The sequence below is a fragment of the Argentina anserina genome, chromosome 1 (assembly GCF_933775445.1).
Source record: "Argentina anserina chromosome 1, drPotAnse1.1, whole genome shotgun sequence".
Lineage (NCBI taxonomy): Eukaryota > Viridiplantae > Streptophyta > Magnoliopsida > Rosales > Rosaceae > Argentina > Argentina anserina.
Genome location: NC_065872.1, coordinates 21,196,508 through 21,207,798, shown reverse-complemented (window position 1 = coordinate 21,207,798; position 11,291 = coordinate 21,196,508).

The window sequence follows — 11,291 nt, the reverse complement described above, 5'->3', positions numbered from 1 at the left end:
TATAACAAATAAGTAGGGGTTGAATTGATTCGAGCGTTTTTCATACACCTATCACGTAACAATCAACACGGTCATCAAAGATGGGAAGTATTAACGTCCCGGTTTATTGTACCTTGGGGATTATGAGCTAGCAATAATCCTATGGTTTAGGTCAACGGAAATTACTTATGCAAAGGAATAAAAGAGGCTCACACCTAAATGCTTTTACAATGAGATGGTAGAATGTATGATGAGCAATATTTTTGGGGTTTTCAAATGATAAGCAAACTAAATAACTAAGACAAATAAGAAAGATAGATAGAATGATGAGATGCATCACATCAATGGTCACCAAGTAGTCAAGGTTCTCCACCCAAATCCGAAATCATATGGCATAAAGATGACTAATTCAAGAGATGCTTCAATGTTTCGTCAAATTTCCATTTAGTATGAAAAGGTCGAAAAGAAAGCTAAATTGATTGTGACAAACATAGTAGTCAAATATCCCCAAGTAAAAGAGGAGGAAGAAAGAACATGCACTTAGGCTTTGACTACCATATTCTAGCAATCATCATAAAAAATAATAAGGCCGAAAAGAGTATTTGTGATAATAACAACCCTACCCAAAAATTCCAAATGTTATTCCGACAATCAAAGGTAAAAACACTCAAAATTTGGGTGATTAAAGGAACCACAATCTATAGAAATTCAAATGGAAATAGATATGCAATGGGCGAATTCCACCATACTCATGCTAAAACCCAAATTGAAGTATAAATTTTTCCTATTCAACATTTTAATTCCAACACACCCAATTAAGGAGGGGAAAACCCAAACCATACATCAAGAGTGAGGAAAATAAAGTAAGAGTACACAAATCATGTGAATAAACATCAACTTTATTAAATCATCATCCAACCATACAAACCAAACTTGAGTATCAAAACCCTAAAACCATAAGAGTTCACACACAACTATTTTTACCCATACACATCAAACAACACCATAATCAAGAGATAATAGAGCATAAGAAAAAGGAGAAAGAGGAGAAGTTTATGAAAGCCAAGGCAAAACTTGTCACTAGCAATTGCTCTAACTCCATTATTTCTCTTGCTACCCTTTTTGATCCATGGTGTAGAGATGGTGGCCTAGATATCGGAGATGTGTGTGTCTCCTCCTTGTGGAAACTTACATGTGAAGAATAGGAGAAGAATGAGAGAATGAGAGAAGAAGAGGTGAGAATGGAGAGAGCTCCCACATTCGGCCAAAATCAGAAAAGTAGGAAAAACTAGGTCTAGATGATAGGAAATGGGTGTGCAAGTGTGCTTAAATACCCCATTGGGTTCAAGGGTCAATATTAGACTTACACCCTAGATCTAATGGCTCAAAAATGAGGAAATGGGTGAATTGGGTATTTGATACAATGGAATGGGCTTGGGTCTTCACTAGCTTGTGGGCTTTTTTGTTCTTGTGTGGGGCTTCTTGCTATTGTGTTGAATCAACTTCACCAACCTGAATATTTTTTCGTCAGAAATTGACTCTTGGCTTGGAATTCCACATTCTTTCTCATTTTCTTCTCTTGACCATAATTTCCTACAAATGAACAAAACAAAGTAAAAACTACAAATAATACTTGAGTACTCGCTAATTTCAAGACAATTAGGGATATATACACACGTAAATTGCATATGCAACACGAATCCATAGAGACTTCGTATCAATTGTGATAATCATTGTTAATAAATAACTAAGCGATTAACTTAACACAGACACACACACAATCTGAGGGGTTTTGGTTTGAGTTATTTTAAATCAAAAATAGAAGAAGAAAGCAGGTTAACAAAAGCACTAGATGAACAAATTCAATTTGTGAGTCAAACTTGGCAAACAATGAGGTGACACTAGTTAGAACTTCTTTCCACCACCCAACAAGAATGAAAAATTAGATTATGTATGTATATGTTGACAACATTCAGAACCAAGTTATGGTATCTAACACTAGTTGTGTCATACTCTCTTAGTTTGTAAATTCCGAGTATGACATCTACTACATAACTTATATCCTCAAACGCAACTTAGCATGACATCTACTCAAGTCAACATATCAAAACTCATTAAGCTCTAAGAGAATCTAAATGTCACAAGAACCCCAATACATGGTATCTGTATTAGAAATTCAAGAATTGATTTCCCAATGAATGCTACAAATAATTCCAATTGCTTCAAAATAGAGCATAATAACATGGATAATTGGTTATACTCTTTAGCATATTAATCTAATTGAAGCTTCTAAGATGCGTCTATACATAGAAACATAAACGAGATTATAATTTAATCTAGAGTCAAAATCACCAACCAAATATAAAACTGAAATCCATCTCAATTATGAATTGAAAACATGTCTGGGGCTTCAACTAAAGCCTTAACTATAAAAGAGTTTAGCTACCCATGACTTAATGAAATTCGAAAACACGAATCAAAAATAAGAAATTGAAAGATGAGCAGAAAAACAAGAACCCGAAATCCTTGAAGCCTTTCTTTTTCTTCCCGTTCATTTTCTCCTTCTCCTTTGCCTCCCAAAACTCTAATTATATACAGGAAGTGATGCACACATGGAGTAAAGAAGTGGAGTAATTACAATTGAACTTCTGCCCATTCATTCACCATGAAAGTTTATGTTTTCCTCTTCAATTTCGTTAGTTTCGGTTTCTTGTTTTAGCCATATCAATTCCTCCTCTCACAATCATAACATCAATGCAGCAAAATCAATCCCAAATCAAGAATTTAATGCAGCAAAGTCAAGCACAGATCAAGGATGATTTCAGGTTTCCTAATATATACAATCTAATTTCGTTATGGCATGAATCATGTATTTCATTGATTGTAATTGATCTTGTACCTGTGTAATCTCCAAAACTTCTGGATCTAAATAGTGTAATCATATGTATAAATTTGTACAATTCATAAATGAAAATCATCAAGATTTTACCTCTCAATATTGAATTCTTCATGGATATTAGAGCATTTGTCTAATGCTAAGCTTTTCTTTTTCAGATCCCTCCCTCATCCCTAGTGGTCAATGACATTATCCCCCCAACTGATTTCAATCCACCACCACCTTCTCCTCTTGCCAACACAAACTCTGCCCACACCACCGTCCCCATGGCTTGCCCATGCCAGAACCAACTACTCCCAATGGCTTGCCCACATCACTTCTCTTCTGAAAAGTCAGAATCTCAAGGCTTTTGTGGATGGCACACGGCCTTGCCTATCGCTTTTTCCATAATTCTGACGGCACCCTCACTGATTGCGTCAATTCAGGGTATGAAGAGTGGCTCGCTACGGATCAGATGATCCTTGGATGGATCAACGAGTCACTCACACCCTCTATTATGTCCACGGCAGCTCGTAGATATGCTTTCACTAATTAGAACTACATCCTTCAGCTTCGGAGTCAACTCCTTTGTACCACCCACAGAGATCCGTCCATTTCTTACTATGTAGACAAGGTCAACCAAATTGCTGATATTTTGGCTCTCTCTGGACATCCGGTTGATGACTCCGACCTTATATCTATTATTATGAATAATGTTGGTCCTATTTATGAGAATACTATCTGTGCAGCACAGGCCAGGGACACCCCTATCTCATATGATAGTTTTGAATCTCTTTTGTTAAGTGTTGAGACGCGGATTAATGATCAAAATGTTGCAAGTCTAGATGCTGCTCATACTGCTCTTGTATCCCAACAACAACGCACTTCTATTGGTGACACTCGAGGTTGGCGAAACAATTTTGGAGGTTATAGCCGCCCCAACAATTCTACTAGGACCTCTTTTTCTGGCCCATGTACTTACTGACGTGGATCCGGTTCACGCACTCCACCCCACGGTGGTTCGATCTTGGGTCCAACTCCATTTAATCACACTAATTCCATGAGTCCTTGCAAAATTCGCAATAGGAATGGCCATATTGCTTTTGATTTTTGGAGAGAATGAACCTTGCATATCAAGGCCGCACACCTACCCCTAGGCTTTCTGCCATGGCTGCTAGTACAACTTCTCCCCATAATTCTTCGGCTTGGCTGCATGATATTGGTTCCAATCCCACATCACCAACAACTCTCAGGTCCTCACTTATTCTCGTAACTATCAGGGAAATAATACAGTCGTCGGTGTTGTTACTTGTCAAGGGTTACAAATTTCCAGAATCGGAACTCTTTCCCTTCCATCATACTCCTCTCCTATTACTCTATATGATGTCCTTTACTGCCCTAATGCCTCTGCGAATATTCTCTCTGGTCACAAGTTATTATCAGATAACTCTTGCTATATACTAATGTTTCCCAATTTTTTCTTATTAAGGACATGCAAACCGAGAAGACACTTTTGGAGGGGAGGAGTCACAATGGATTCTATCTGGTCTCTAGTCCATCACCATCAAATAAATCTAGGGTTCTTTTGTCTTTGTTAGTCAACCGAGTCACTGCCGATGTGTGACACACTTATTTAGGTCATCCATCCACTGATGTTTTTCGCCATTTAGCGTCTAGTCTTCCCTTAGAAAATAAATACTTGCCTAATCGTCATGCTTGCCCATTAGGCAAATCAAGCAAGTTACCTTTTTCCTTGTCAGAATCTGTCAGTCTTTCTCCATTTGAAATAATACATAGCAACGTTTGGACTTCACCACATCTCTCTCTCCATGGGTTTAGATATTATGTCCTCATACTCCAAAACAAAAATGGGTTGGCCCTACAAAATAATCGCCATCTTGTTGAAACTGCTCTCACACTTCTTGTTCAGTTTTCCGTGCCTGTTGTGAAATTTTAATTAAAACTCGCAAGCGCATGAATCGTCGTTAGTGTGAAAGTACAAGGTCGTTCCAACTAGGGATTCAGAATCGATTTAATACTGACTTGATTGATCTAAACTAAGAACATAGATTTTAGGTTTTTAAATAACAAATTATAAAAGAAACAAATAATATAGAACCTAGGGTATTTGAATCAACCACTAACAATCCTGTTTATGTATCAATGCAACTAATGGATTATTTTATATCTCTAGATAACAATTCCCATATCTAAGTCCAGGTACGTCACTTAGACCATAGTTTTCCTTAAGTGTATGATACTCCCTAGGTATGACAGATGTCATATATCCTAGTATGTAGTCTATCCATGTACGGTCTAAATTTAACATGAAAGACTCATTACGTTCTAGAAAACAAGATAATCATGCAAACCATTACTTCAGGTACGACAATAATGTAATTCACAACTCTTAATCAGAAGAAGCTAAGTTGCATTATATTACAGGTACGTCTCAAATTCATCTTCTAATTACTATATGCAAAGCCCTAGGGTGTTCAATCAAAGAACATAAACATAAAGCATAAATTCAAATGTGGGGCCAAGACTCATAGTCTTGATTTTGTTACAGGTTTGCCCAGGACTCGGAGGAATAAAGATTCAATCATGGTGGTGGTTGATAGGTTTTCCAAGATATCTCATTTCATTCCTTGCAACAAGACCAATGATGCCTCTCATATTGCTGATATGTACTTCAAAGAAGTTGTGAAACTTCATGGCATCCCAAAAACAATTACTTATGATCGAGATTCAAAATTTGTTGGACAGTTTTTGCGCACTTTGTGGAGGAAGCTTGGAACCAAACTGCATTTCAGTTCTTCTCATTACCCTCAGATTGATGGGCAAACCGAAATTGTTTACCGCAGCTTGGGTAATTTGTTGAGAAGTTTGGTTGGAAAGAATATTCGCCAATGAGATTTGATCTTGGCACAAGATGAATTTTCTTACAACCGGTCTCCAACCCAAATAATTGGTACTAGTCCATTTTTTGTTGTCTATGGAAGAAACCCTATCAGTCCTTTGGATTTGGCTTCTCGTCCAACAAAAATTCAATTCAGCAGTCCAAGTCAAAAAAATTTAGCAATTGCATGAACAAGTGTGAAATAATATACTTAAGAAGAATGCTAAATATCAAGCTCAAGCCAACAAACACCGGAAGCTAGTTGTCTTCAAAGAAGGGGACTTGGTTTGGATTCACCTTCGCAAAGAAAGGTTTCCTAGAGGAAAGCATGGAAAGGTAAAGCCTAGAGCTGATGGTCCTTTTAAGGTACTCATGCGCATCAATGACAATGCTTACAAGATTGAATTGCCTGGAAGTTATGGAGTTCAAGCAACTTTCAATGTGGCAGATCTTTCGCCATACTATGAGCTTGATTGTGAAGAGAACTCAGTGACGAGTTCACGCGAAGCGGAAGCGAATGATACCAACGATGAACCTAGACACAATAAGAGATTGGTTGCATTACTTAAGGAAGTTGATGAGTTTTGATATCCATGATTCAGTTATGATCTTTGAGTTTCCTGGGAGTGAAGGAGATTTGAATAGCTATCTTAATTTCTAAGTTTTAATAAGTAGTCTTCATGTTTTCCCTTCCTTATGATATAAAAAAAAGCTTCGTATTCTATTGTACTCAGACTTGAGTATTATCATTAGTAAAGTATAACTTGGTGAAGGAGTTCTTTCTAATTATCTTAAAAACTCTTATCTCTTACGTGGATTCCTAGAGTGGTGAGTTTTGCTCCTATCTTCTTGGTGGATTCCCTAGAGTGGGAAGCGTATCTAAACAGCTAGGTGTTTCCCCGCACCTACCTCTTTTTGGGATTTTCGCTGCAGTAGTTTTACTGTATCAATGGGTGAAGAATAAAAAGGCTAAACATGTAAGCTCAAAGGGGTTATATATCTAAGGGTTGTGCATGTATGCACAAAGATTGGATACATGACAATTTGACAATGGTGGAAATCGTAAAGTCCTTTTAATCCCTTCCCAAATCAGAACATGTATTGACTAAAAGCTTCGAATAGCATAAGAGTGAGTTCTAGTAATTTCTCTAGTCCATTAAACTTAACCTACGACAAGTAATCAATTGAAATGAAAGAATAATGAGATCTAAACTCAAGCTAAGAAAATAAGAATATTTTTTCCATTTAATGTTCAGAAAGGAAAGCACATATAAGACTCAAAATCTCACAAGGGTAATTTTTAAACATAACTCATCCTAACATGCCTATATTTTGTACCATGTTAACAAAGCTATATCCACTACACATCATATGCCACATATATATTCCATTTAATCAAAGAATAATATCAAACATGACTTTAAAGATATAGAATCGGCCTAGACATAGTTGAAAGGTATCCTAGCTAAAATACAAGAAAAATAAATAAATAAAAATTAGAAACACACAAAACTAACAACCTAGAAAGCAAAATCAAAATTCTTCCCCCACAATTAAATCTAACATTGTCCCCAATGCTGAAAAAATTAAAGCAAGCAATGCAAATAAAAGCATGGAGATAAGAAACAAAAAAAATATATAAAGTGAATAGTTTAGAGCTCCTTGAGAATGAGTGAAGACTGAAGAGTGACACGGAATCAATTTGGAGTCGAGTTGGAAGCAAAGTAAAAGATGTCTGATTTCCATGCAGATTGAGCACTGGTTAGTATTTCATGAATATCTCTAAGCTCAGAGCATCCGTCGATTGCATTGGAAAAAGTAGACCCGCAGTGCTTTCCGGTAATATGTAATAAGGCTACAAAAACGTCCAGAAAGATGTCCCCGGCAACGGCGCCAAAAACTTATTGTGAAAGACAGGTACAGAACCTGCATTTTAAAATAAGATGGAAAAAAAATCTAGTTAGAAAAAGAAAAATATAAGCAATCAAATTAGAATTAAACCAATCGTCGATCACCGGCAACGGCGCCAAAAACTTGTTGTGAAATTTTAATTAAAACTTACAAGCGCATGAATCGTCATTAGTGCCACTACGAGGTCGTTCCAACTAGAGACTGAGAATTGATTTAATCCTAACTTAGCTGATCTAAATTAAGGTATAGCAGTGGTCGTATATCTAGCATGCAGTCTATCTAGGTACGGCATAAATTTAACATGAAAGACTCATTACGTTCTAGAAAACAAGAGAATCATGCAAACCATTACTTCAGGTACGACAATAAAGTAACTCATAACTCTTAATCACAAGAAGCTAAGTTGAATTATATTGCAAGTACTCCTCAAATTCATCTTCTAATTACTATATGCAAAGCTCTAAGGTGATCAATCAAAGAGCTTAAACATAAAGCAACAATTCAAATAGTGACTAAGAAATCATCCTAAAGAAACTATAAATCCATCAATTAAATATCAAACTACATAAACAATCTTGAAAGGGCATCATCCTAACCCTAGAAAAGGTTTAACAAACTATAATTATGAAAAACATAAAAGAACGGAATGGTGAATATGGATGGATGGATGGTCTCTGCTCTTGAGACCTTCTTTCATATGAAATTCATGCTCCTTTATATAGGGAAAATTCTTGCTCATCTTTAACTTAAATTTCATCGTAAGACTTGGTTTCAGACTCCTGACTGATTTGGAATGGGAAAACTTTGAAATGTATTTTGTAAAGGTAGGAATTCAGGTACTCTTCACATCTTCATCTGAATCATTGACCCTGATGTATTGGAATTGAATGAATTGGCAACATAACTTTAGTTCTCCATAAATGTTAGCAATCCCGGACATGTTTCAGCTTTGACCTCTCGTCACTCAAACGATCATAACTTCCTCTCAGAGTATCGAAATCAAGATCCGTAAAATCGTTCAGAAAATAGACATCCACATCTTTCCAATGGTATATGACTCATGGTCTAATTTTATCTGGAACGCTCTCAGGACGTCAACAAAGTTGGATGTTATGCATATACAAATTCTGACAATGAAGAATATAATTTCCATTTAATATTTGTTAATGTTAAAGGAAAAACATTATTTCGTTATTAGTGTGCATTCATCAAAGTAACTGACGGAGACAATTGGGCAATCAATATTGATAATTTGTTAATTACGGATCTAAATTATGTAACGGATCAATTCTCATTCATTGTCATTAAACTGATTGATATCTTTCCATGTAATATTTTCCCTATATAAAGGGGGTTTGTAGTTATACGAGTAGACCAATTCTGTTTTCACTTTTACAGTTAACTCATTTTAGCTTCTTTTCTTCTCTCTTTGACAGAAACCTACAAACACATTAAAAGAAAATAATAAATCATAAATTAGAGAAGTAAACACATAAACCAAGGATATGATGCATAGAAAAAAATGATAATATGAGCACATCAGTGCCCAAATTATATTGGCTTGAAGCTCTCACTACGTCATTTTATCTCATAAATCGTTTACCCATACGTGTGCTTCAATTTTGTTCTCCATATGAAAAACAAATTTGTGTCCTCTAGATTATTCCTCTCTCTGTACTTTTGGGTGTGTCTGTTTTCCCCATTTGCGTCCTTATAATGAAAACAAACTTGATTTTCGTTCGTCTAAGTATGTCTTCAATGGTTACTCATTAAATCACAAGGTTATATAGATGTTTAGATTTATCCACTGGTTGGGTCTATCTCTCTCATCATGTTGTGTTTGATGAGTCCTCGTTTCCTTTTCGATAGTCAGTCGCCACTTCTCCTTCTCCGGCATCCTCACAACCTCTCTACCAAACACTTTCCATCACCACTACTACTACAACAACAACAGCCCATAACCTAGGCCCTGTTATCCTGCTCCATCGTTACAAACACTACATACTTGGCCAAACTTCTCAGATCCCAAATTTACCAATACATACTCACGACGCCTCGCCCTCTTCCCACCAACCGGTCACCGCACCACCGCCGGTCTTTAACACACTGGCCAATCTTCCCCAACCACAGCTGCCACTCCACAAGTCACTTCCGTCACTACAAAATCCCAATCCTTTACCGCCACAAAATCCTTCTCCATAAATCCCTCAGCCCGCTCATCCACTCACCTGTAGCCGCAATGTCATTGTCAAACCAATTCTCAAATATGCCATGTTTCTGACCTCTGCCACTCATCATATTGAGCCCTCATGCTACACCCAGGCCGAAAAATAGAAGGAATGGTATGATGTCATGGCTGTGGAATTCAACTCTTTACTTCAAGCCAAGACCTGGCAACTTGTACCACGCATTGCTCATGTGAATGTTCTTCCCAACAATTGGGTTTATCGCATCAAGAAGCGGCCTGATGGTTCGGTGGAACGATATAAAGCCAGATTGGTGGCCAAGGGATTTCGGCATAAAAAAGGCATCGATTATTGTGAGACTTTCAGGCCAGTGATCAAACACTCTTCCATTCGGTTGATTTTGGCTATTGTTGTTTCTTCCGGGTGGCCTTTTAGACAATTGGATGTTCAAAATGATTTTTCGCATAGTTATCTATCCAAGGATGTTTATATGCAACAACCGCAGGGGTTTATTAATTTTGATCTTCCAAGGCATGTGTGTAAGCTGCGTCGTTCTTTATATGGTCTTAACCAGGCTCTAAGGACTTGGTTTTCATCTTTTTCAAACTATTTGGAAGAATTGGGCTTCACTACTTCTCAGGCTGACTCATCTTTGTTAGTCTACATGTCCAATGGTGTTAAGCTATTGTTACTCATCTATGTTAATGACTCGCAATGAGCTTATAGTTGGCTATGTCTCTATTGAGGATCAACTCATTGATGTCTTTACCAAGTGTCTTTCCAAACAGCGCTTCCAACACATTCTTGCCAAGCTTCTTGTCCGTAGTAGGCCCATCATCTTTTTTTTTTTTGGGGGGGGGGGGGGTTGGTGTGGGTTGTTGACCATATTAGTTCCAGTGCCGGCCCTGGGACGGTCAAGGCCATCTGGTTGGCAAGGGGCCGAATTTTATTTTTTAATGGGAAAACAAATCTGCAATATATGATTTTAAAAATGTCCTACAATAGCAACGCGAGCTCCTCGGTGGAGTTGGCTAAAGTGCTTGTAAACTTTAGAGAAGCATAGAGAATATAGGTCTTGACTTCGAGTCCCCACTCTGCTATTTTGTTTCTTTTTTAAATTTTGTTTCCCTCTTCTTCTTCTTTTTTTCATTTCTTTCTTTTTCCTATCTCTAATTGGGTTGAAATAAAATGTAATCCTCATTTAGAGGATTTAACTCAACATTATACATTTTCTATGCAGCAAAGTCAATCCCAAAATCATGATATCCATGCAGTAAAGTCAATCCCAAAATCAAGCATTCAATGCAGCAAAGTCAAGCACAAATCAAGGATGATTTTAGGTTTTCTAATATAAACAATCTGATTCTGTTATGGCAATAATCTTGTATTTCATTGATTGTAATTGATCTTGTAGTTGTGTAATCTCCAAAACTTTTGGATC